The 26,087-nt window shown below is 36.2% G+C and overlaps 1 long non-coding RNA gene and 1 pseudogene across 2 annotated transcripts in view; both read right to left on the bottom strand.

Annotated features, from left to right (window-relative positions):
* Nucleotides 1–26,087, bottom strand: part of LOC309667180 — a 386,224-nt gene that overhangs the window by 116,450 nt on the left and 243,687 nt on the right. The window lies entirely within an intron of this gene.
* On the bottom strand, nucleotides 5,021–25,845 carry LOC309667125 (peptidyl-prolyl cis-trans isomerase E pseudogene; annotated as a pseudogene). Its single transcript has one exon. The product of its transcript is annotated as a peptidyl-prolyl cis-trans isomerase E pseudogene (transcript).

Below are 26,087 nucleotides of genomic sequence, written 5' to 3' on the forward strand. Positions count from 1 at the left end.
GGTATTTTAGGGGCTGGAGGCTATAGGCAGGGTAAGTCACCAGCAGATAAGAAAGCCAACACATTTTCTATAATGCTCAAAGTAAATCCACTCACAGGCAAATACACAGTTATAGTCTTTGTGAAGCAAATCAGCAAAATTACATTATTGAAAACATATCACAACTATTCAATATTCTTAAGTGTAATATTTTTCTGCATTTAACCATTCTATGTTTAAGTCTCCAATAAAAGTCTATCATATTTAACATTATTCAGCAGAATTTCTCCACTAGGGTGTAACATAACCATTCTGCACATTAAGTGTTTCAGGACCAAATACTATTGAAAACCTTTATTTCCTCAACTTCCTAGCACTAAATTGATCAAAACTGAAACAAAATATTAAGTACCTATATCTCTGGGCTTATAATTTTTTATATCCTACAAACAACAAGTTATTTTGAGAATTCATTACACGTATTAGCAACAAGAAACTAACAAAAGAAGCTATCTTAAATGTACAAGTAAATCCATAATAAATAAAGATAACTATTAAGAAGGGTGCCTTGAAAAATTTAAGGGCAAACACCTATGGGATACACAGAGATTACAAAGCTGAATGCACTCATGCTCCATTTTCTCCAGAACCCCAAAATCTGCTGAAGACAGGAGATTTAAAAAGTAAGAGAAAAAAACTCTTCTTTTCTTAATTTTATTTCTATAGTTGAGGAAACTAAGGCTCAATTCAGAAGAGTCTTGCCCAAGCCCTCATGGCTAAACCAGTCAGCATTTGAAATCAGCTCACTGAGAACCAAGCCCATCTTTATACTAAACCATAATGCATCTCTCTACTATTGGTTTCTTTATCTTTGCAAAATCACTGCAAAACACTCTTAGGTAGACCTGTTCTGTTTATTTCATTCCTTTTTCTGCTTTGGTAAGAGCAAGTGTTTTTTTAATCTAGCTTTTGTTTATATTACCTGTGGCATAAGATTTCTAGCAATATTGCCATATTTCTCCTCACATTTTTGTTATGCAATATAAAGCAATATTATATATTTTATTATTAACAGGTTTACACAGAATACCATGCCAAATGATTATTCATAATTACTTATAATAGCAAATGTTTACATTCAGATAAACATTTCACTATTGTTATGGAACACTGACTTAAGTGATGATTAAACGAGAAATCGACAGACTGCTTGATATTGTTATAATCAAGATATATTATTACTGAATAGAAAATGGAAAGGAAAAAAACATGATTAAAGAGACTGTAAAAACATATCTAGCCATCCCCAAAGAGCACCTGCACAGGCTCTAGAGCTTAGGCTCAGTAGTTGTGGCGCACAGGCTTAGTTGCTCCGCGGCACGTGGGATCTTCCCGGACCAGGGCTCGAACCTGTGTCCCCCGCATTGGCAGGTGGATTCTTAAACACTGAGTCACCAGGGAAGTCCCCAAATTTAATCTTGAAAATACTTATTCATCTATTTTCACAACTTTAATTTCAAAAACACACTGAAATGTGTTAAATATAAATATTATCCATATACCACTGTGTTCTCCTGTGCCACCAGTTACCCCATTTGTGTACCGTTCTGGAAGGTGCTTTCCCCAGCACATGTGTGCCACACATTCAGCTAATTGCTAGACACTGACATGGTGTATCAGCACAGCCCACATTCTCTGACAGACAAAAGTTAGTTGTACAATAACAAGAGAATACATAATAAAGTGTGTCCTGAAAACATAGAATTAGAGATAATTTTAGGGTTTATTTTAAGTTCTAGGTGCTGATTCTCTGGGTAAAAATTGTGATCTGTTTTGAGTTATAGTTACTAATTCAATCTTGAAACCAAAGTTCCCTCCCTCTACTCTTTCAAACTTCTTTATCTGTTAATTTAAGAGAATGAAACATTTCAAGGCACTCTTCTATAGGAAAATTATCATTTGCAACTACTTATCTGTGTGTCTCAGGATATTCTGATACTGTGCAACAAAGTCAAAATACAGAACTAAATTATACATTGAGGGAGCCAGAGGAGAGCAATCAGCACACATACCCTCCAATTTCAAATGTATGATCATCAGGTCATACTAGACTCATTGACTGATTTTATAATAAGAAAATATTGTAAACATAAACATAGATGATACTTTAAGCTAGTAAAATGTCAATTATCTGTTTGGATGCTGGGGATTCTGAATAAAATTTCATTTTTAAAGTGTATTTTCTGATTTTTAAAAGTATATGGAAACCACTGGCATAATCATTAAGATTCCTTAAAACCTGCAAACCCATGATTTTATGTGATATAGTGTTGATTGTAAGAAAACTCTAGCTTGTCTTTACTAAGTCCTATAAATAATTTTCTAAAGAGCAACAGCCCTAACCTAAACAATCACATATTGTTTCAATACTCCACTAAGATATATATATATATTTTTTTTAACATCTTTATTGGAGTATAATTGCTTTACAATGGTGTGTTAGTTTCTGCTTTATAACAAAGTGAATCAGTTATACATATACATATATCCCCATATCTCTTCCCTCTTGCATCTCCCTCCCTCCCACCCTCCCTATCCCACCCCTCTAGGTGGTCACAAAGCACCGAGCTGATCTCCCTGTGCTATGCGGCTGCTTCCCACTAGCTATCTCTTTTACATTTCGTAGTGTATATATGTCCATGCCACTCTCTCACTTTGTTCCAGCTTACCCTTCCCCCTCCCCGTATCCTCAAGTCCATTCTCTAGTAGGTCTACATCTTTATTCTCGTCTTGCCCCTAGGTTCTTCATAACAATTTTTTTTTTGATTCCATATATATGTGTTAGCATACGGCATTTGTTTTTCTCTTTCTGACTTACTTCACTCTGTATGACAGACTCTAGGTCTATCCACCTCACTACAAATAACTCAATTTCATTTCTCTTTATGGCTGAGTAATATTCCATTGTATATATGTGCCACATCTTCTTTATCCATTCATCTGTTGATGGACACTTAGGTTCCTTCCATGTTCTGGCTATAGTAAATAGAGCTGCAATGAACATTGTGGTACATGACTCTTTTTGAATTATGGTTTTCTCAGGGTATATGCCCAGTAGTGGGTTTGCTGGGTCATATGGTAGTTCTATTTTTAGTTTTCTAAGGAACCTCCATACTGTTCTCCATAGTGGCTGTATCAATTTACATTCCCACCAACAGTGCAGGAGGGTTCCCTTGTCTCCACACCCTCTCCAGCATTTATTGTTTGTAGATTTTTTGATGATGGCCATTCTGACCAGTGTGAGATGATAGAGATATATATTTTTTTAATGCATCTCTGTATTTATAAACTTGCCTTTCTCTCAGTTCATACTTACCTATCTACAACATACAGGTTATTAAAATTCACCCTGTCTATTATAAAGTATAAGTGAGGTATAATTTAAACCTTAAATTATTATTGCTCTAATCAATTACACTCAGTTTTTATTTAGTTTAATGGAATTAAGGTAAAAGCAAGAGTGTAGCTATCTAACTTTAGTGAAACAAAACTACCTGAACCCTCTATAAAGAGGTAGGCACATAGTATTTTTAGAAAGACAATAAAAGAATATAGTATTTGAGAATGAAAAAGCAAAGGGTCAGATGCCCTTAATCTCATAGAAACAGACAAATAGGAAGTGGACTTATTTGACCAAGCGACTTTGGCTGTCAAGCAATTTCCTGTCCTAAACAGCAATCTGGCCCAGACCTCAGAGTTATCAGAATAAAATCTGAAAGCCATTTTACAGGAGCATCAAATAAGATTTGGAATGAAAATTTCATTGCAAAGCAAGAAAAATTTGCAATAATTTTCTATAATGTAAGAAGACGTTTTTAGCACTTCTATTGCAGAAGCAATTCTAAATAACAGAGCTTTTCTTATAATAGCATTTCTATAATAATGGTGTTTTATAACAGAAGTGCTATTATTACAGAAATGGCATTATAATAGTGGCATTATTATTGTTGAATCTCTCCTATAACAGAAGTGCTAAATAAGCCTATCTATATTAAAGAAATTTCAAATTTCTTCCTTCTCAGAGCTAAATGTGATTTGGCCAGTCTCTTTCATATGATCATATTACAAGTAATCTTATATGGGTTAACCCAACATCAAAAGATATGTCCAGTTCACACAGACTCCCAGGAAATCTGATATCAAACTAGGAGTCAAAATATTTGAGTTATATTCTCATGTCTAGCATTAGCTACTGAGTGACCTTGAGCAGCATGTTGCTCTCTTCTGAGCCTTTTTTATTCCCTATTCAAACAAAAAACAAAACAAAAACCAAGGAGATTCTTCATAACTCTCAGTGAAATCCTTCCCATTACTAAAAAGCTCATTTGGTCCCAAATCGTAATAGCATCAATTACATATTTTTACTTCTTTGTTTTAAACTCATTGATGTGCTACTTTGTAATTGTGTTATTTATTCTATTGGAGTAAATTTATATTCTCAACTTAGAAGCTGAATAAAAGTAAGAATTCCTTTTGAAAAAAATCTTCCCTTAAATGGTCGGCACAGAGCCATGAATATAATGGGTAATTTTAAAATTTTAATTAAAATGCATCTGATGACAAAGTTCTAAAAATCCAAGCTGAATCAGAAAATAACAGGGTTTCATTCTGCAGCTAGTAGAATACTATTCGAAAACTTGAACGTTTTCAGGTTGAAGTAAAGCAATAAAATATTAGAATAAGTTTGGAAGTGATAAAAAGATATAATGTTCAATAACAGTTAAAGTTCAAAAAATTGCCTCAAAAGAAATCTATGTCCACATCAAGTATATTACTATAAATTTCACTTATCATTCAATAAGGTACATATTGCTTTCCCATATATTTAGGGAGTATTCATCAAAAGAACTTTATATATGGAAAAGAATAAGTAAATTTAAGTTTATAAAATTCTACTTTTTATTAAAGATATCTTGTAATCCTTTGATGATGAGCTTCCAGCAGAGAAAAAACAGGAAAGATTTTAGGTTCCAAAGGTACTGACCTTTTTAATGTTAAAATAAAATTCTATATATTTCTAGGCTGATACAATTAGATTACATCATCTGGTTAGGATATACTCTGAGAAACAGTAAAGTAAGGAAATTCAATATGCTCATATTCTCTGCAAGCATTTTTACATTTTTAGGCTGTGAAACAAAGTAGGACCCTGCAAGGCCTTCCTGGGGATAGACTCCCCCACTGCCAATGTCTGCCATCTTTTGTTTGTAGAAAAGCTTTAGCCTCCTAGGCCTTCCCTGAGTTCCAAAGAGCAAATTTAATCAGAGATGTGAGAAAATGCAGAAATAGAAGAAAGCAGTCAAGCAAGACAAAATAATAATTGTTTAGCCATAAAACAAAGTCAAGGACTTTTAGTTCCTTCTCAAGGGCTATAGATAATATCCTGAGCCATATTCCTGAGTTGTTTTGCAGATAGTAAAACCCCCACCAGGAGGAGGAAGTTGACTGCATGCTGACCACCAGCATGTAGACCTCAGATTGGTTGGAACTAGAAGGTTGATGATTGAAATTCCTAAAACCTTACCCTGTTACCTCACCGTCAACCAATCAGAGAATTATGCACAAGCTGATCATGTACCCTGTGACCCTCTCCCTCACCCTGTCTTTAAAAACCCTTCCCTGAAAGCCCTGGGGGAGTTCAGGTCTTTTGAGAATGAGTTGCCTGTTCTCCTTGCTTGGTGCCCTGCAATGAACTCTGTACATTCCTTCGCCACAACTCCGTGTCAGTGGATTGGCTTTTCTGCGTGTCAGGTGAGCAGACCCAAGTTCAGTTTGGTAACAACTGTCATGAATGGTTTCAGTGTGTATTCTGATAAAATGAACTTATCTTATTATTGATTGCAAGCTGAAGAAAGTTTAGTTAGTGTATATATATTCCTTCTATATATATATAGGTGTATGTGAATAATATATATGTATGTATATGAATATAACACACACACACTCACTCTACTGGCACCAAAGAAATAGAGTTTTTTGGGGGACAATCACCATACCATGTTTATTCATCATAATGAATGACAGCCATCTGGAGCTATCATTTTTTAAAAATTTAAGACATGTAAAAAAAAACGGTAATAGCATTTTTACCCCAAGAAGAAGTTCAAGAAAAAGAACAAAAAGAAGAGAGGCTGGAGGATGACGAGAAGTTAATGATAATTTTTAATAAATCACTAAGAGGCAGACTCCAAGCAGGAACTCCCTGGGTTCCACTCTGGACAAATGTTCACATACACATAATCCACTTACTAAAGCCTGTTAGCTCAATATCAAAGAAACAATGTAGAAGTTTCAAAGTATTGGGGTTTGGTCTTCAGTGAGATATTTATCTTTCCTCTCTTCCAAGAGGAATTGAAGTCTAAGGTTGATTAAACACCTTCTTGTGTGCCAGATCCCATTCTAGGTGTTTGTTTGACATGTGATATGTTATTTAACCTTTACTGTTCTCAGAGGTTATTATTATTGTCATTATTATTAATATTATTATTTTCAAATGAGGAGACTGGATGCACAGATGAAATCAAGCCACTTATCTACAGTCACACAGAGACTACGTGAGAGCCTACATAGGTATACTGGTCAAGGGACGGGAGGACTAGGACAGGATGGATTAATTCAAGCAGATTCATCCTGACTTCAAAGGAGTTTCTCTCACTGCTCGAAAGCACTATGGAGCAGCAACATTCTTGAGAAGAGCTACGTGATTTAAGAAAGAAAAGGCATCTTAAATATCACCAAACAAAATTCTTTTATTCTAAGGATAACACTAACTGTAGGAAAGATATCCTACCCAGGGTCTGAGCCCAGACTTGAATCTTCTGCTTCTGTCTCCCAATTCGGATCTCTGTTCTCTGCAGTTCAGCACCTCTCCCTGGGCAGCACATATTATCACTTGAAGTAGTTCTCTCTGCTCCTTAGATCATGATAGACAGAAAGCTGGTTTTGCAGTCTTCCTCCAATAAAAAATAATACTAAACTGAGAAAATGCTTTTATAGGAGGCACTAAGTGGAATCATCTTGGAAGAAAATCACTTGACTACTTGTAGCCTCAGGCACTTGTGCCTCAGGTAAACCAAAACAGGCCTTTCTTTGTAATCATACTGCACCATTATCTAGTACAAGAGTTTTAGAGTATCTAGTAGAGGAGACTCAGTTTGTCCTGTGCCATGCCCCACTTCTCAGATAGTGTTTTTAAATTCATGAAAGGAAATACATACATAGAAAACCAAATATATTAAAATTTTGATATCAAAACAGTCTTTTAACTGCTTTGAGATATGATTAACATACAAAAAGCTATAGATATTTAATGCATACAACTCAATGTGTTTGGAAATAAGTATACACCCATTAAACCATCATCACTATCAATGCCATAAACTTATCTATTAAAAGATAAAATTTCATTCTTTATTACTTCATTAAATAACAATATCTAGCAACAATTCTAATAACATTAATTTAAAATAGTAATGAAGGTAAATAATTTTTGAGTTATCCATAATAATTATATTATAATATGAAAATATCAAAGATTTCTATTAAGGCTAAAGTCATAAGTACTATAAACACCACTGTGGCTTTTTGCCAAATTTCATAAGTAAAGGAAATGCTAAGTATCGTTACAGATTAGTGAAAATAAAGATGCAATTTCTGTTCTCTGAGTTTTACACACATACCCATTGTGAACTCCAGATTTTAAAATCCCCCTGATTCTAGGAAAAGTTGGTGCGATGAGGTGACTGGAAAATAAAATACTGGAGGTTTTATTTAAGTTTCTAGAATATTGACTCACACACAAAGAAGTAGAATTCCTATATCCCCCCCAAATCTCAACCGCTCATGGCATAATGTTCTTGTTCCAAAAGTTACGTTTTATAGTCAACATTTAATAAGGGGTCTCATGAGACCAATGTTTGAAACAATTGAAATTTCTCTTAGAGGTAGAATCTTTGCACTCTATAGCTTCTAAATATCCAGAGGAAGGGGGACGAAATGGGAGGGAGGAGTGTGATAAATTGGGAATGAGTTGATTTTTTTTTTAATCAGGCAGCACACGAAGGCAAGAAGGGTTCGAGGGTAATAAAGTCAATTAGTGGATCAAAGGATAAGAAGCCACATTTTGAAATAAAAGAGTGATAATTTTAAGCAGTAAGAGAGAGATTAGAATAGAAAAGTGATAATGCTATGCAGTTTAGATAGGAGATGTTGGAAAACTGAATAGTAAAAGGGGGAAAAAAAAAAACACCTCTACAAAAACAGCTGCCTAAATCAATCATCCCTTTATTTTTGGATCCTCGTTACAGAGATTTTGATTCACTAGTTTATCTTTGTATACTGTTGTTATCATTTGCTTTGTGGCTTTCAATCTTATTCCTCAATTAATTGACTTCTCTAAAATTGCTCTTTCTTCTTTATCATGCATAATAAACAACAATCCTAGTTTTCTTCCTCATCTACTTATTCTATTATTTTCCCCACATAGACTCCAAGTCAAATGTTACTTATAAATAATTTTATCCCCCAATTTCTAGTTGTTCATTAGCACTCAGCCTCTTGTATGCACAGTGCCAGTTCACCATGCAAAAGATAATAATACATGTGGAAATTCCTCAAACTATGTAGAGCTACATATTCCTGACCTCTGGAATCTGTAGGTACCATCCAGCATCCAGCAAAACCTCACAGGAATGAGCCCAGGATAAGAAGGGATGCCCTCTGACCCCCAGGACCTGAGAGACAAACTGTGGACTGTGGGCAAATCAACATTCTGGACTTCAGGTTCCTCACTTGCAGAATGGGAACAGAATCTAAATAATTCTTTAGAATAAAGAGGTTATAAGTTATTACAATGACTACTTGTATGCATTTCATATTTCTTCTACTTGGGCTTCATCAAGCTTCTTAGATCTGTGGGTTTAGTATATTTATAACATTTTTGATGATTATTCCTTCAAATATTTTTGAGCCCTATCATCTATTTTGGAGAGTCCAATTACATGTATATTAGACTACATGGTATCATTGCCCCTTTTGTCATTAATATTCTGTTCTTTTTTTCAGTCTTTTTCCTCTCTGTGTTTCACTTTAGATGGCTTCTATTGCTGTGTTTTCAAGCAACGGATCTTTCTTCTCTAGTGTCTAATCTACTGTTAATTCCTGCCAGAGTGTTTTTCACTTCAGATGTTATATTTTTCATCTAGAAGTTTGGGTCTTTTTTATATCATCCTTTTCTCTACTTGTCATGTTCATGCTTTTCTTTCCCTTTTTAAACATATAGATTTTATTTATAATAACTGTCTTAAAACCCTTGTCTGCTAATTTTACCATCTCTATCATTTCTCGGTCTGTTTCTGTTGGTTAATTTTCTCCCAGTTATAGGTCATCATTTCCTATTTTTTTGCATGCTTGATAATTTTCCACTAGAAGTGAGACATTTTACTTTTTACTTTTCTGGGCTCTGGATTTTATTGTATTCCTTTAAATATAGCTGAGCTTTGTTCTAGGACACAATTAAATTATTTAGAATCAGTTTGATTCTTTGAGTCTTGCTTTTCAGCTTTGTTTAGTATGGGTTCTGGGAAGCCATTAGTTTAGGGCCAATTTGGATCCACTATTAAGGCAATACCACTGTGAGGACTCTACTCAACGCCTCACGTGTTAGGGTTCTTTCCATTCAGGCTGTAAGAGATGCAAAACTATCCCCAGACCTATGTGAGGTCTCAAGATTGTTCTGCCTGCTCCTACCTAGTGGTTCCTTCTCTGGTTTCAGGTAGTATTCTTACCTACCTGCATAGATCAGTACCCACCAAAGACTGAGGGGGACCTCTCAGTACATTTCCTCCTCTGTTGTATTTTGCCCAACTATTTCTGGCTGTCTTGGGCTCCCCAACTCTTGCTGAGCTGTCTCCTCAACTCAGCAAGATGAGCAGGTTCTGTTTGGATTGCCCTTACCTGGTCTGCATCCTGGAAATGGCCTCCAATCAATAAGCTGGGAAAATCACAGGGTTCTCTTCAATGTTTCCCTTCTCTCAAGAATCATTAACCTGGGGCTTCCCTGGTGGCACAGTGGTTAAGAATCCACCTGCTAATGCAGGGGACATGGGTTCGAGCCCTGGTCCGGGAAGATCCCACATGCCATGGAGCAAATAAGTCCGTGAGCCACAACTACTGAGCCTGCACTCTAGAGCCTGCAAGCCACAACTACTGAGCCTGCGTGCCACAACTACTGAAGCCTACGCGCCTAGAGCCCGTGCTCTGCAACAAGAGAAGCCACCATAATGAGAAGCCCCCGCACCACAACGAAGAGTAGCCCCCGCTCTCCACAACTAGAGAAAGCCCAGGCACAGCAATGAAGACCCAATGCAGCCAAAAAAAAAAAAAAAAAAAAATTATCCTGTGCTGCCTGTTGTCCAAAATTTGAAAACCATTGTTTCATATATTTTGTCCAATTTTTAGGTTAAGATGAAAAGGTAAATCTATTCCCTGTAACTGTATTTTTGGAAATTGAAATCCTGACTTCTATGTCCAGCATTCCATTTGAATGCTGAATAAAATAGTTCCTTCTCTGAATTTCTAACAAAACCAAACCAAAACAAAACAACCCAACATATATCCTAAATCCCAGTATTTTTAAAAAAATAAGGTAGTAGCAACAGAAATGCAAAGGAATGAAATACAATGCTGGCATTAGGAGACAGAAGTTCTACTCCTGGGCTTTAACTAGAATAAGGTATTTGGGGGAAACTAATCTGGTTTAAATCCACATTTGATATATTTTAAAGTGAGATTTTACTGTATGATTAAGCATACCAACTGGAAAGTAACACTTTAAGGTGTTCATTTTTCTTAAAAGGATGAGATATTTAGAGACAACACTGCTAAATATTTTCTTATTTCTGGGTGTTTATAAGAGTCAATAAAGTTGGTCCATTCCCTCTGTATAAGTGTAACAAATATCAGGCAAACACAAACACATGAGTTTGTATATTGGTAAAACTCCGTGCAGCAAAATGGAGTTTTGCAAGTAGGCTTTGTACTATAACCTGCTATAGCCACATCACCAAAATTCAGTATAACACAGAGATTACAATTCTGGCGTAGGACTAATGGTTTTAAAGCCCAGTGCTTTCTCTTACAACTGTGTAATAATGGGCAAGTTGCTTCTCTGAGCCTGTTTCACTATATACAAAATGGGGACAGTAGCATTGTTTGGCGGAGGATTAAATACGATCTTGTATGGAATCTGAACTTTATACAGTATCAGCCATATATTATTGTCAGCTTTCACTCTCTCATAAAGTCTCACCAAAGTCATCTTTTTTTATCTTCTACTCCTGATTTTACAAGATGAGGTCAGAAATTCAAATTATGACAACAGACAACATAAATTTTCTTTCCTTAAGAGGAAATTATATTATTTCTAAAACCTATTGTTTTGAATAGAAAATCAATACTTCATAATGAATCAGCTTCTGCAGTGTTCAGATTATACTTACCTTTCCATATAATATATGTGACAATAACAAAAAGAATTCCCGTAAGAATCTTTCTCAATTTCCATAACAGTTACAGAAACACCACTTAATAGGTACATTTTAGAAAGGAGTAGTATATATATATATTTTTTTACAAAAACTCTAATTTTTTTTACCAAGGAAAACGTCTAGGAGTCACATTGGTGGACCCAGGAGAGGCCCTGGCCTGGAAAGGCCACGCACGGCCGTCCACAGTGGGGAGGGCGGCACCCGAGCCCACGGCCACACTTGGGAAAGAGCCAGAGGAGGCCCAGGCCATGCCTGCAGAGGAGCTGCCCCATGCTGACCCCGAGGAAGGTCCAGGACACAAAGCCCTGCTTGCTGCAAATGGGACACCTTGGGTGCTGGTTCCCCGGGCTGACAGCTGCCCTCTCACCTGTACTCCCCCCAGTCGGAGACGATGACCTTCTGCTTGGATTTCCCGTCCTTGCTGCCCTGGGCCTCAATCGGCCACAAGACGTCCAGGCCTTCCGTGACCTCCCCAAATACCACGTGCTTGCCGTTCAGCCAATCCGTCTTGTCACATGTCAGGAAGAACTGGGAACCATTGGTGTTTGGGCCTGAGTTGGCCATGGAGAGCAGGCCTGGTCCCGTGTGTTTGAGAATAAAGTTTTCATCGTCAAACTTCCTCCCGTACATGGACTTGCCCCGGTGCCCTTGTGGTTGGTGAAATCGCAGCCCTGGCACATGAACTGGGGGATGATGTGGTGGAAGCTGCTGCCCTTGAAGCCAAAGCCCTTCTCATGGGTGCACAGGCAGCGGAAATTCTCTGCTGTCATGGGAACGACGCCTGAGCCCAGGAGCATCTGGATGCAGCCTGCTGGCTTGTTCTCAGTCTTGATGTCCATGTACACCTGAGGGTTTGACCAGGCTTTTTTTACAGCGGGCTCTCCATCCTGGGTTTCCACTTTGGGAGGCTCTGTCCCTTCTTCTTCTTTATTCTCCTCAAGAGTCTTCCCAGAAAACTTCTTCAACCAGCCATCCTCGGACCAAACTGGTCTGGAAGAGCCTTCCTTAATCCTCATGGGTTTTGCCAAATTGACACGAATTATCCATATAAACAGCTCAGGTTCATTCATGTTGTCTACAGCTGCTGCAGCATCCTCTGCCAACTCAAATTCAACAAAAGCAAATCCTCGGTGCTTTTCTGTTTCATAATCCAGAGGAAGCTGGATATCTGTGCTGTCTCCAAAAGGGATAGAAGCAGCATGAAGAACTTCGTCATCCACCTCCTCTGCAAGTCCGCACCACTCGCTTGGTAGTGGCCATCTTGCTCTCACCAAGGAGTAATATTTTAAAGGAGGTTTTTGACAGTTTTGTCAATATTTATGTCATCTTCTGCCATGATAGTGGGTCTACAAATTTTTTTATAATTATTTTATGATAAAACAGCATGCTTATAATCTAGTGTATGCCTTCATTATTTGTAAAATCTTCCCATTATATGTAGGTTTAAAAACAAAAAACTTCTTGTCACTTATTTTTAACTAAGAGACACATTAAATACCAGCTTTCCTGAACATAGAAAAAATGTAAAAATATGGTCTGGGAACACTGAAGAGGATGATAAAAAAAAATTTAGGGGAAATGAGATTTTATTTAAGCTCTTAAAATTTGATCCAAATATAGATCACTATAAATAGCAATTATTTAATTATGTAAGAATAATTATTACATAGGATCTCAAAGTAAATAATTTTGCTCCTACCATAAAATATTATTTGTCTCTAGATTTCAATACTTAGAATCAAAGTCCACAGGTCAGCAGGTTAAGAAAACACATGCTGTATGTATTTACAGCTATAACTTGCATTACAAGAGAATTAAAAAGAAATGAGGCTGTAAATGAAAGACTTTTATGGATGGATCTCTTCTAAGTGATATATGTGATACAAATGATTAGCATTAACTGATCTTCTTGAAGAATGTACTGGTATAATTCATTATAATGGCTTCTAAGTGCAATTAGTGAACTATAGTGTAAATGACACTGCTGTTCATAGGCCTACCCATAAGAGTAATTATATTTTGAAAACTACTTAGTGAAAAATTGATTGAATGAGTCCTGTGGGCATAGATAATTGAGATAAAAATATGTAAACAAAATGCCTATTAATAGGCTTTATGGCACATTTATATATTTACATGGTTAACTAATGCAAGATTTTATAAAGGGAATTTTTTAACTTTTCTTTTTAAGTAGATTTCTAACATAAAAAAACTGGATTTATATATTTCATTTACTAAAGCTAAACTATTTCTCTAAATATGATGTAACCATGTTTTTAATTGTATGAAAATAGAGAGAATGTCCTATTATAATGACAAAGTAAGCAAGAAATAAAAGATCAAATTTCAAGTCTTCTTAAGAAATAGGATAATCCTATTTATATTTTTATACTCCAAGTAAAAGGAAAATCATAGGTGACACTATATCATAATCAAGAGTCCACAAACTATAAATCAAAATTACTCTATATCTATAGGATATAAAATAATAACTCAAAAATATTTTCATTGTTTATTTAGGTACTACACTATCATATTGGTAAAAATACATATTACGAATTAATTCTTAATCTAAAGGTTTATCGTTCTAATATCAAAAAGACATATAAATATATATGTACCCTATATTCCATATTTACAAAGATATAATTTTACATATGTATATGTAGATACACACACACACAGGAGTACTAGACTGTGAGATTATAGGTTTGATTTCTAGCTCATAGAGATTAATGGTTTAAGTTTCAGCTTTATATCTAGGTAGTGGAACTATATATGACAACTGAGGGCCTGAGATGACTCTTCTGTAAAATGAACATATTGCACTGTATGATATCTAATTCTAAAGTTCCATGAGACAGGACTCTGTGGGTGAAACTTAGAAATTAGCCAGACTTATACTCTTATTCATATTCCATATATCTTATTAGTCAGCCCTGAGCTAATTTGATGAGCTGCAGTTTTCTCAGTTGTTAATGGGAATGTGATCATTTCTACCCCATGGAATTATTGTGAAGATCATGTGAGACAAATGTGAAATTAACAGATATCATTCTTGGCCCACAGAAACTATTCAATTTCAGCTATTGTAGTTGTCTGTAAACTCTAGCTTAGACTAAATTATGCTGAAGTAACAAAAAAAGCCCAAATTTCAATAACTTAAAACAACAAATGTTTATTTTTGCTCACATTATTTATCATTTGTGGGTTGGCTACAGCTCTGCTCAATATCCTCTTCATTGAAAAACCCACATTGAAGGAACAACTGCTAATTGAAACATGTGGTCTCACATAGAGGGAAAAGAGTAATACAGAGCTGCAAAATGGCTCTTAAAGCCTTAGTTAGGAAGGAGGTGAGTCACATCATTTTCAACACAATACATTGACCAAAGCAAATCTCATGCTAAGCCTGACATCAATGGGGTAGAAAAGTATAATTCTCTAGCAGGGAGGGGCCAGTAGGAAAGGGCAGTAGATAATTTTGAGAATACACAACCTATCATAATGTCCTTCAGTCCTTTTGAATCCAATTACCCCTGCGGCCATCTGCTCTGTAGAAGTATGTGTGATGCATCTCTGTTTCCACTCATATATACTTACAGACCAATATGCAGTAAAGGTACATTTTATGTACATTTACATAAAATGTACACCTTTCTTGTAACCTTAACTCTCAAAATTAAATAGGTTCATATGCCTAAGGACCAAAAACAAGCAGAACTTAAAGACTGATTATCATGACATCATGCATGGATGGCTAACATTTATTTGCTTCGCAACTATTTGGAAATGGGAAAGAACCAACAGTTTTTACAGCAAAATCTTGATTAATAAAATCTAGTTGTTACTCTCAATTAAATATGTGTGTATGTATTTATTTGTATGCTACCATTTGTTTATATTTTACTATGCTACCCTGCACGGCTCTGACTTTCAGGAAATATATAAAATGAAGCCAACAACAAGAGATGCTTCTTGCATCTCTGAATGTCACATCTTCGTGCTTTTTGTAAGCCAATCAAAGGCCCTTCATCTTGCCTGCACTACTGTTGAAATCAAAATGCTTAAATTCTGGGACATTGGTACAAGTTATGGTTTAGAGTATTTTACCACCACATTCCTAGTACCTGGGACAGTATGTGGCAGGAGGAAGATACTCAACAGTATTGATGAGTAAATGAATAAGTAACTGAATAGATATTTTATTGGCTGCTATGATTAACATATTTTTTATCTTAGTTCCTAAAAGAAAGGACCTTTAATTAGTTATATTGCAATCCAAAGAAAAAGCCATTTAAAGACGTCTAAAATGCTTATTTCAGAGATAAAGTGAAAACCAAATATCTTGGCATCTCAAAAGTACAATGTACAAAAGTTTTGCTGCATTATTTGTAAAAGAAAAAGAGTCAGAATTTCTTGTAATAGTTTCTCTGTTGATCTGAAGCACTGTCTGGTATAGAAGGGAAAGCGTAGATGAGTCCTTCAAAAAAAATGTTAAGTTTTTGATGAATATTGTGACTAGGTATTAACCATTTTGTCTTTTTTTTCTTCTACTGATAATCCATGACTTTGATTTTCACACAGTAAAGTTTCCTTAACAGATAATACCCTCTTCGTGGTTTTATTTAAAAACCAATCTTTTAAATAATCACATGGTGTCTCATTATGTTAAACATCAATGGATCAGGTCTCTTCATCATAAAGCAAAAAGTCTTCATGATCAAAAAATTGTAAGAATGTATTCAGTGGCTACTGCTTTCACATCTACCCCTTGATTCCCCACATGTACTGGCATTCTACAAAACCTAAGGATACAGGGTAGTCCCCATATACTATTAATAAAAACAGTCATCATTTACTGAGCATCTGTTATTAACTTTGTACTATGCTAAACATTTTTTGTTGGCTAACCCAGGCCATCCTTAGAATAATCCTAAAAAAACAGACTGTATGTTTACCATTTTATAGGCAGTGAAATTGAGGCTCAGAGAGAATATATCTACCAAATAGTGGCAGAGTGAGGATTCAAGCTCATCTTTTTAGGCATAGATACTGAAGCAGGTGTGTTTTCTACAGTTGTATATGTGCCTGGTATACCTTGGAAAATTTCAATCTAATAAATCTTTGGTGCTACATTAAAAGCCACTTTCCTTTGAAGCAAAGTCTCTGCCTTAAGATTAAATGAGAAAAAAATCTGTATTGCTTATCTATTGCTATATGACAAATTACCACAAACTTACTGGCTTTTAAAAAAACCACATTTATTATCTCACAATTTCTGGGGGTCTAAAGTCTGGGAATGGCTTAACTGAGTCCTCTGTTCAGTCTCACAGGATGTTGGCCAAGCCTGTGTTCTCATCTGAAAACTAGTCTGGGGAAGAATCTCCTTCCCTGATTACATGGTTTGGGGCAGCATTCAGTTCCCTGCAGTTGTAGGACTGAGAGTTTCATTTTCTTGTTGGCTGTCAGTTGGAGGCTGCCATCAGCTCTAAGAAGCCACCTGCAGTACCTTGCCAAGTGAGATTTCTCAACATGAGTGCTTGCTTCCCAACAGCCAGCCAATAATAGCAAGATTTCCTATGCACCCAGGAGGCATTTTACATACTCTACTGCCTTTCTCAGAGTCCACTTGTCTCCACTGACACATTGTAAGGTCCCAGTAAGAGACCATAGTGGATACTACCACTCAGGCATCTTCAAGTAGTGGCCCCAAAGTGCTTGGGAGAGAATGGTCATGGGCAAAAAAGAAAAGTTTAAAAAAGAAATACTTGTATGGTTTATAGGAGTATCCCAAGCTTCGGTGGTATGGTAAAAAATAGGGTTTTTTTGTTTGGAACATTAAACATTGGTTCCCTTCCCTATACAGAAGGCAAGTGTGTATCTAAAAGGCTAATATTTATTTAGAACCTACTGTGAACCAAGCCCTGCTCAGCACTTTCACAAATGTCATCTCATTCAAATATTTATTTCTATAATTCTCAAACGCTGTGAAATAAACATTATTAACCATAAATGAGAGTTGAAAATATGATCAGAGAGGAACCCCTTGATAGCAATTGGATATAAGTTACAGAAGCAGAAATTGTATTTTATAGTTATTGTGTTCCTAGAAACCTACAAGGTATTCCTATCTAAGAAAGTATTCATGTTTCAATTAATAAATGATTTCTTAGAAGGGACATTTTTACTTTTTTAATGGTTTAAATGAAGTAGAGATAATACATATAAAATAATAATAATGATAACATGCATTTAACATTTACTAAGCATCAGGCACTGTTAGAAATAAATTACCTCATTTACTCTGCACAGTCTACTGAGATATAAACTATTATTATGTCCATTTTATAGATAAACAAACCAAAGACTGAAGAGGTTAAGTAATTTGTCAAAGTCACACAGGAGCCAAGCCAAGATTTGAATCCAGGAAATCTTAGTCCTTGATTCCAAGGGCCCCTGAGGGCCAATTCACTTTCTTCTTCAAATACCATTTGCTATATATATATATGTGTGTGTGTGTATAATTTGAAACACAAATAATTTACAGTGAAGACAAGTCCAAGAAGATCTGAATGAATGCTTTAAGATGAAAAATCTACATTTCATGTAACCAGGTCATTCCAATTTTCTCATTTCCCAATATGTGTTTAAATTTTAATTGTGATGTTTCTTTGAAAAGGTGCCCTTCTACATTTTCAAACCCTTCTTTCTTTACATATGGAGTAAGGCAACTCTGCAGCTTCTAATCACCTCCTTAATATGAGTTTTTTGAAATGGTAAATTGCTGTGAGATGAAAAGTAGATCTCATATTTCTTGAGGCTGAATTCAGTACTCAGCCACAAATGTGGTCACAAGGTCTCCTTGCTGAGGTCTTTTATGTTACTTTAATTAAGTTTCAGCTATTATTATTACTGCTGCCTCTAAAGGTGCATAAAGTATCTTAGGAAACCTGGTTTTGAGGGCATCTATACTGTTTTTCCCTAATCAATCTTGAGATTAATTTCATGTTCAATCTTGCTGTCTGCTAGGTGCTCTGTGCTCTAGCATCCTTCTTAAGTTGATCTGAAACCATGTTTAAAGATCAAACCTTGGCCACACAAGGTTTGATAACATTATACCTGGTATGAAAAAATGTCTCTGGTGCCCTAAACAAAAATTACTCTGGAGGGGTGCAGGCTGCACCCTCAGGCATGCTATTGTGGTTGCAAGTCAGCTCCATTGCTCTGTTTGTTGTCCCAGAGCGGCCACGGACAGGATGCTGCTCCACTGTGCCTCTGTAGCAGTGGGCGGCCAACAGCTCTCTATGGGGAACTCGAAAGTGGAAAGGCAGCCAATCACGCATGGTATAATTTACATCTGATTGATGAAGGTCTAAGAATCACAGAAACAATTAATTTGTATCAGGACTCCTGTGGGCCAAAAAGTAAGAGATTATGCCACCGGTACCCAATTTTAATTTTTGCCTGATCAATCACCTGCCTTTCCACATCTACTTTGTTTTCAGAATCAACTTTTGCAGCACAGATGTTAAAGGATGCAGCAGAAAGAGTTTCTGGAAAACTAGAACACCAAGGAAAACACTCATTGATAAAACTCACTTGTCACTGCACCACATTATCCCTTTTTCAATTTGATAATGGTAAGTCATTTTCCCCACAACTGCAAGGGAGGATTTAAAAACTTTTTTAAAATAAACCACTTTGTTTTTATTCATGTAAGAAAGATTACAATGGCCAGGAGAAAGGAAAAAGAATAGTGGCTACTTCCTAGGAGGAGAACAACAGCAGGAGCAATTTAAAATAAAAATAACTAAAGATGCCTTAACTTTGTAGTTAAAAATGAAATGAAAATTGCAAAAGCAATTTGTGGCAGGAAGCCTTTAAAATGTTCTAAGGATTGTTCTCATTTTGCATAAGCCATGGCCAATCTTTAAAACAGTTAGTACATTAAGCATATGTATATCTGATTCAACACTCTATTGTAGGCAGAAACTCCTCAATTATGAAATTGTAGAAGGATGGGTCTGACAGAGTCTCATCTAATTACAGGAGCAAATTACAAGTTCATAAACTTCATAAAGCATTCTAATATCTTTCCTTAATAAGAAATCTCACTGCTCAAACCGGGAATATGTCTAACACAGTCATATTTTTTTCCACTATTCTTGGCATGTAATTGCCCTTTACTTGTAACAATGCACAAAACAATAGAAAATAGCATTCATCGTTTTTTATTGATCAAATGTTTAAATTAGTATTAATCTTGTTCACACACTTCAAAAAAAAGATTTAACATGAATGAAATCATTATGTTTGCTTTGCAATTATCCAATATTGCTTCCTAATCTTATAGAAGTGGACAAGGAAATGGAGAGAAGTAAAATGGCTAGTGTCAAAGGATGTAGGGAACTGAAGCAGAAATTAGAATCCACATGGCCTTAGAGGTATTTCTTTGCTTTGGTCCCTAAGTCAAACAGAGGGATTAATAACAGTATCCAATATGCAGTATTGGCTTTTCTATAACTCTGGTGGCTTGTACGCTAAACTGTCTTTAACAATATAAACTACTGTGGATGATTAATTCGGTGATATGTTATACTATTACTATTTCTGTCTAAGCAAAAATTTTTCAGTGTGAAATGAGTCCACCATATTATTCCAACTCTATGAAGACAGCACTGATTCCTCGGCACTTGGGAAAACATGCTCCACGCCAGAAAAAAATGCACAAATCTTGATCAGTCATCTATGATACCCACCCATTCCCTCATAAGAGCTTTTACTGAGCACAGATTCACTAACTGACCTTAAGTATTGCTAAATTTTATCAGTTCCATAGTACTGTTGGTTTTCATTCATCCCGTGTAAACCTTCCTATTGATATGCTTATGACATCTTGACTATTTATGATTTCCTATGCTACACCATTTTCATAGCATGAATGTCATAATTTTTAAATAATAGAAATATTTTAATTGATTTTGTTAACTCAGTTTCTTAGTACAAGAAGCTGAAGTTGGAGAAAATTTTTTATGTTAATTAATATCCATCATCATTTATTTGATAAATTTAAAAAGGTGAATTTCCAGTCTCTCTTTCCTCTGAGAACTAACAAGATGGGTAGGTTTTACACATGACAGTGAGGGAAAGAAAGAAAGGACCATGAACACAAAGAGCCTTTCTTGTTTCTTTGGCTCAGGGAGGCAACTACCAATATCCTATTAGTCTCTGATTCGGCTAGAGCTCAGGAATGAGTGAGGCCTAACACTTATCATTTCTATACCCTCCCTGCCATGTAGTTCTAAGATCCAGGTGCCATAGATGCCCACCCATGAATGTTTTGAGCACCCTGCTCTGATCCCCACCCAGCACACAGGCATAGGCTTTTACCAACCTCCCCGTTTCAAGGGTAGCAACTTAGACCCTCACACATGATAGGTGGTTTATCCATTGGGAAGGAACCAAATTTGGTGGGGTGAAGAAGGGGCCCCCAGGTCTGAACAGTATTAGGGTGATGCTTTCTACCAACTCTTTCTCCATCCCCAGGCATGGGGCTGCTGACGCTAAGGTTTAGAAGAGAAAATCAGAAATAAAAGCAATAGTACCAGCTGTGCACTGATCTGCATGGACTAAAACAACATGCAACCCCTAAAGGGGGAAAAGGTTGCAAATGATGCGACACACATTTTCCCTGGTATTAAAATCATTAATCCTATTAATAGAGGTTACCTGCGAAGTCCATTTTAACTAACCTGCACTTAAACAACATGAAGGATGATAGAAAAAGACAAGTGTACCTGCACAGTGTCCCAAGTCCAGCTATAAAGTGACAGCAAGTGCCAGGATGACTGGGTTAATATGAGGCCTTTAGAATTCTGTACTTGGAAGTGATACACACAATTACTGTTTCCCATTCTCATACATAAAACAAATACCTCTGTATACAATTCTCAGTAATACTCCAACAAAGATGCTGAATACTAATAAACAATGTTGATATCACATGGCAGCCGTTAAACCTGCACATGACACTTCCATGTTTCAAATTTGCTGGATATGTAGCAGGAAGCCTTATTGAGATAATTGGCAGATTATCTTACAGAATTTTTTTTTTCTTTTACAATCAATTAAATCAGAAAACTAATCTAAATAGCCAACAGTTCCAGACTTGGCACCAACTGCAGCTAAGAAATCCCTGAATTCCTTGATCCTACGACCCTACAAGTTCTAGCTGGAGCTTAGGCAAGTTCCCTGTCACAGTGAGGCATTGGTTGCACAGTAATACTAGAGGCCATTGCCTCATAATGTTGATTTTCAGCTGCTAAGATCCATTTATTCATACTTTCATTAACTGAACAAATACTTATTGATATTATATAATATATACTGATGTTGATACTGATAGTAGTAGTTCCTACTATGTGCTGGGTACTATGGTAAGCACAGGGAATAAGTAATAGAAAAATCACTGCTTTCAAGAAATTATTAATCAAATAAATTAGTTATTCTCAAATTTTTTCTGCCCCAGTAAGCCTAAGAGCTATGACATAGTCCACTCAGTATAAGCAGCTTCTGGTGGAAGTAACTATCAAGCTAGGGAGATGGGTGTGCAGAGAAGGCAGGATAGGGTATCTGGTATTTTTTAAATTTTAAAACAGATTTCCCTTATTTTGGTGGAGAATCACTATGGTAGAAATAACTAAATAAAGTTCCTTTTCCTCTCATTGCTAGAGGTAGCATCAGCTAGTAAAAGAAAAAGAGAATAAACAAGTCACTGTGATTTCATTGCTTTGTTGGCCAAAGTAGACAGCATGAAAAATAACAATATAAACAGATACCACTTATTTAATGTTTCCCACATGACAGCTGTTTTATATACATTCTGTCATTGAAACTTCACAAGAACCCTGCAGAGTAGGTACTGTTATTACTGGGTGACCATATATTCTGCTTTGCCTGGACAGTATCAGTTATACCTATCTTAATTATTAATAGTTACTCCTTTCTCTCTCAAAAGTGTGTCAGTTGGATAATAAAGTATTCTTTTTTACCCACAAAATAGCAGCTTCATATAGTCCAATTTAATAGATGAATTTATAATAATGTCATGGCAATCTTGGAAGGGCTTTTCTAAAGCTCTGTTTAAATAACCTTGGTGTCCCAGCACTACATCCTTTAATCAATTCCACTGCTATGCAATGTGCTCGTTGGGAGTCATGGGGACAGGAGGGCATAGGACAAACATCATGTACTAGTGGTAGAGAGTTAGAAGGTGTACACCTCCCTACTGATAGATAGGGAAACTGGAAATAATGGTTCTTGGTCAGAAAACCTTATGAGATATATTTCCACAAGATATATAATGGCGACAATTCTATACCCAGCTTAGAACTCATTATAAAGAATTTGATAAAATGAGGGAATTCCCTAGCAGTCCAGTGGTTAAGACTACGAGTTCTCACTGCCGAGGGCCCGGGTTCAGTCCCTGGTTGGGAACTAAGATCCCACAAGCCCAGTGATGTGGCAAAAAAAGCAAACAAACAAAAAACAAAATAACAAAATTTTGATAAAATGAAAGAATTTGAGTAAAGTTTACCGTAATGAGATTTGAAGATGAATCCCCACTCTTTGGACTCCTTTCCTATTAAGGATCAGAGTGTAGCAACACCTTTTGAAAATTATAATGGCCTACTTATTTTCAAATTTGACAAAAGTAACAAAGTTGTATCCTCATATTGAATTCAATATGATAATAGTGAAAAGGCAAATGTGAGTGCCAAACAGAAGGCAACACGGAAGCAGCTATAAATGAATGATTTAGCACTCAGTGAAGGAAACTGAATTCTTCCTGCCACCAAATTTTGCAACATTTATATGCACACTGATTATGAATTTTTTCATACTTTTAAAACATCCATATCATACTGTTTGGACTATATAAATCAAACGCATTCCAGCCTTGCTCACTTTACCTGGTTTTGCACATGTGCATTGGTAATGACCAACAAAATTCCATTGATGGCAGCAATCTCAGAAACAAGCTTCCCAGATAAGCAGTAAACCCCCATTCCCCACTATCAACCCAACAGTGATCTTCTCATCAGATAACAGTTGTTAGAATTCCTTTATCACCAATTCATCATTAGAGCCAACAAGTATTGATCTATAGCCTGGTAAGGGGAAAATTCCATTTACAGGAAGTTTTGCTGCTTAGGAAACTGTCTGAATCATCTAGAATTATCTGAAAAACAAATCTTCAAATGGCTTTTTCATCTCTGAATTTTTGTTAGGCCCCTGGGGTAATGGTTTAAGCCGTGAAGGCATCTCTACTAGAGAAGGAAAAACTCGTATGTGAGTGTAATAAAGAGGACAGTGTTTAATTACTTATCTGTTTTTAAAGAGCACCACTTTATTGGAAACCATTACTTATTTGCCCAAATATTTGTAGAGATTGTGTGATAGAATTAAATGCACATAGACTGCAGATTGGCAAAAGAAAGATTTTCTTGAAGTAAATGTTACAATATGTAAGTTTTCTATTACTGATTAAAGATGAATTATTTCTATAAACTATCTGCAAAATTATGAAAGAAGTTAATGGCAGATATATTTTCTCATCATATGCAGCCACTCATCATGGGGACTCATCTAATGCATAGCTTAAGGTCCCAGTACTTAGAATGACGAGGTCCTCATAAGACCACCTTGTCTACCTAAGCTGCCCACTTGTGAATCATCCGAGTGCCCTTCAGGATGATGAGCTTTTGATTAGTCCTTTCAATTAGTGTTTATTTTCTTGAGTAGAATACTCACAACAGTTTCAAAGCTCTGAATCTCCTTTAATCGCTGCCTTTAAATTAAGAGCAATGATTTTTTTAACTGGTCTCCTGCTGCTTTGGCCAGAAGATCAAGTATGAATGCAATTTAAATATGAAAGCTAGCATCCAATAAGCAAAGACTCACTTTTAACTAAAGGTGAAAATTCACTCTAACTCCATTAAGTAAAAGCCATTACTATGTATCCAAACCTGCTGACACATTCTTGATTGACAGTTGTGCTTTCCCATCAGTGGAAAGATGAAAATTACTTTTTTGAGAAGAGTGAACAAACATATCCACCCTACACGTTTTTCCCAAGGTACCCTAGAAATCTTATGTTCCTAGTTTTATTTCTAAAATTGGGAGTTGCCTCACAAAATTGGATATTTAAAAAGTCACTATAAAAATCATCTATAAAGGACATTATTGAGGCAACTGGGAAACTTGAATATAGAATATATATTAGATAATTTTATTGCATCAATATAAAATTCCTTGGACATAATAATAGTACCATAGTCAGGTAGGAGAATGTATGTTCACAAGACAAAGGCTGTAGCATTTAGGGGTGAAAAATCTAATAGCTTGCAAATTGTTCATGTATATATATATATGCATACATATAAGTAAACATAAATAGTAAATATGGCAAAATATTAATAATTAGTGAGTCTAGATGAAGGGTGTAAGTGTGTTTGTTGTTTTCTTCTTCCAACTTTTCCACAGGTTTGAATTTATTCAAATTTAAAGCTCTGAAAAAGTCACTTTCCTTACCATAATTATCTTCTCCAACTTACAGAAGCCATTTATCATTTACTGGCAAAAAGACAGAGCTTCTAACTAGGTGGTAGGAACACAAGGCATACTACAGAAGCATGAGAAAGTTAAGTCAAACTAGGTGGGTGGGCAAGAAATCCTGGCAGGTCCAAGGGCTAAGAGGTCAAAAAGGAACCTGAAAAGTTCCATGGAAGCATTTCCTCTGTGGCTCTGAACCAGGGTGACTGAAGTCTCTTGTCAACCTTAGATTTTCATCTCTGTAACGGCATGTCTCATCCAGTCTGTGCAGCCCTTGGGCCCTGGCCTTTCTGCTGTGCACTTTATCCTTCTTACAGGAGGAAAATAGCCCATCTTCCCTTGGCACCTCAGAATGCTTCCAAGATGGTGGGATAGTGTCTTCTGACTAGCTGAATAGAGTGTGCCTGGCCACAGCTAAAATCCACTGCCACATTTTAAGTCTCTCTAATGCCACTGGCAGAGGTAACTCCAATTCAGCATTTAGGTCTCAGTCTCTTCCAAATTATAGAGAAGCTGTAGAAAGTTGGGCTAGCAACTCAGCACTAAGTCAGTTTACTGTTGGTTTTGCTGTGTTTCAGGCCCCATTCCTAGTAATTCACCTCCTGAATTATTTTGTGACCCAAGGTCCTTACAAGGTCCAATTCTAATGACACCCCAACTCCACCCATCCACTTCTTCCTCACCCCATGCCTGAGTATCTATTACTATCTCTGACTAGTAAACTCCTCTAGGACTAGGTCCTAATGCTATCTCTTTACTTTTCCAGGAGCTGGACACTTACTCTTGAACTCCCATTGCCATAGTTAAATTCTCACTTTCTTTTTCCAGGCTAGCTACCAACTACTGTTGCTTCCCCAACTGTCATCTGACTGCTCCTAATGCTAG

This window comes from Balaenoptera physalus, assembly GCF_965194825.1.
Source record: "Balaenoptera physalus genome assembly, chromosome: 9".
In the NCBI taxonomy this organism is placed as follows: Eukaryota; Metazoa; Chordata; class Mammalia; order Artiodactyla; family Balaenopteridae; genus Balaenoptera; species Balaenoptera physalus.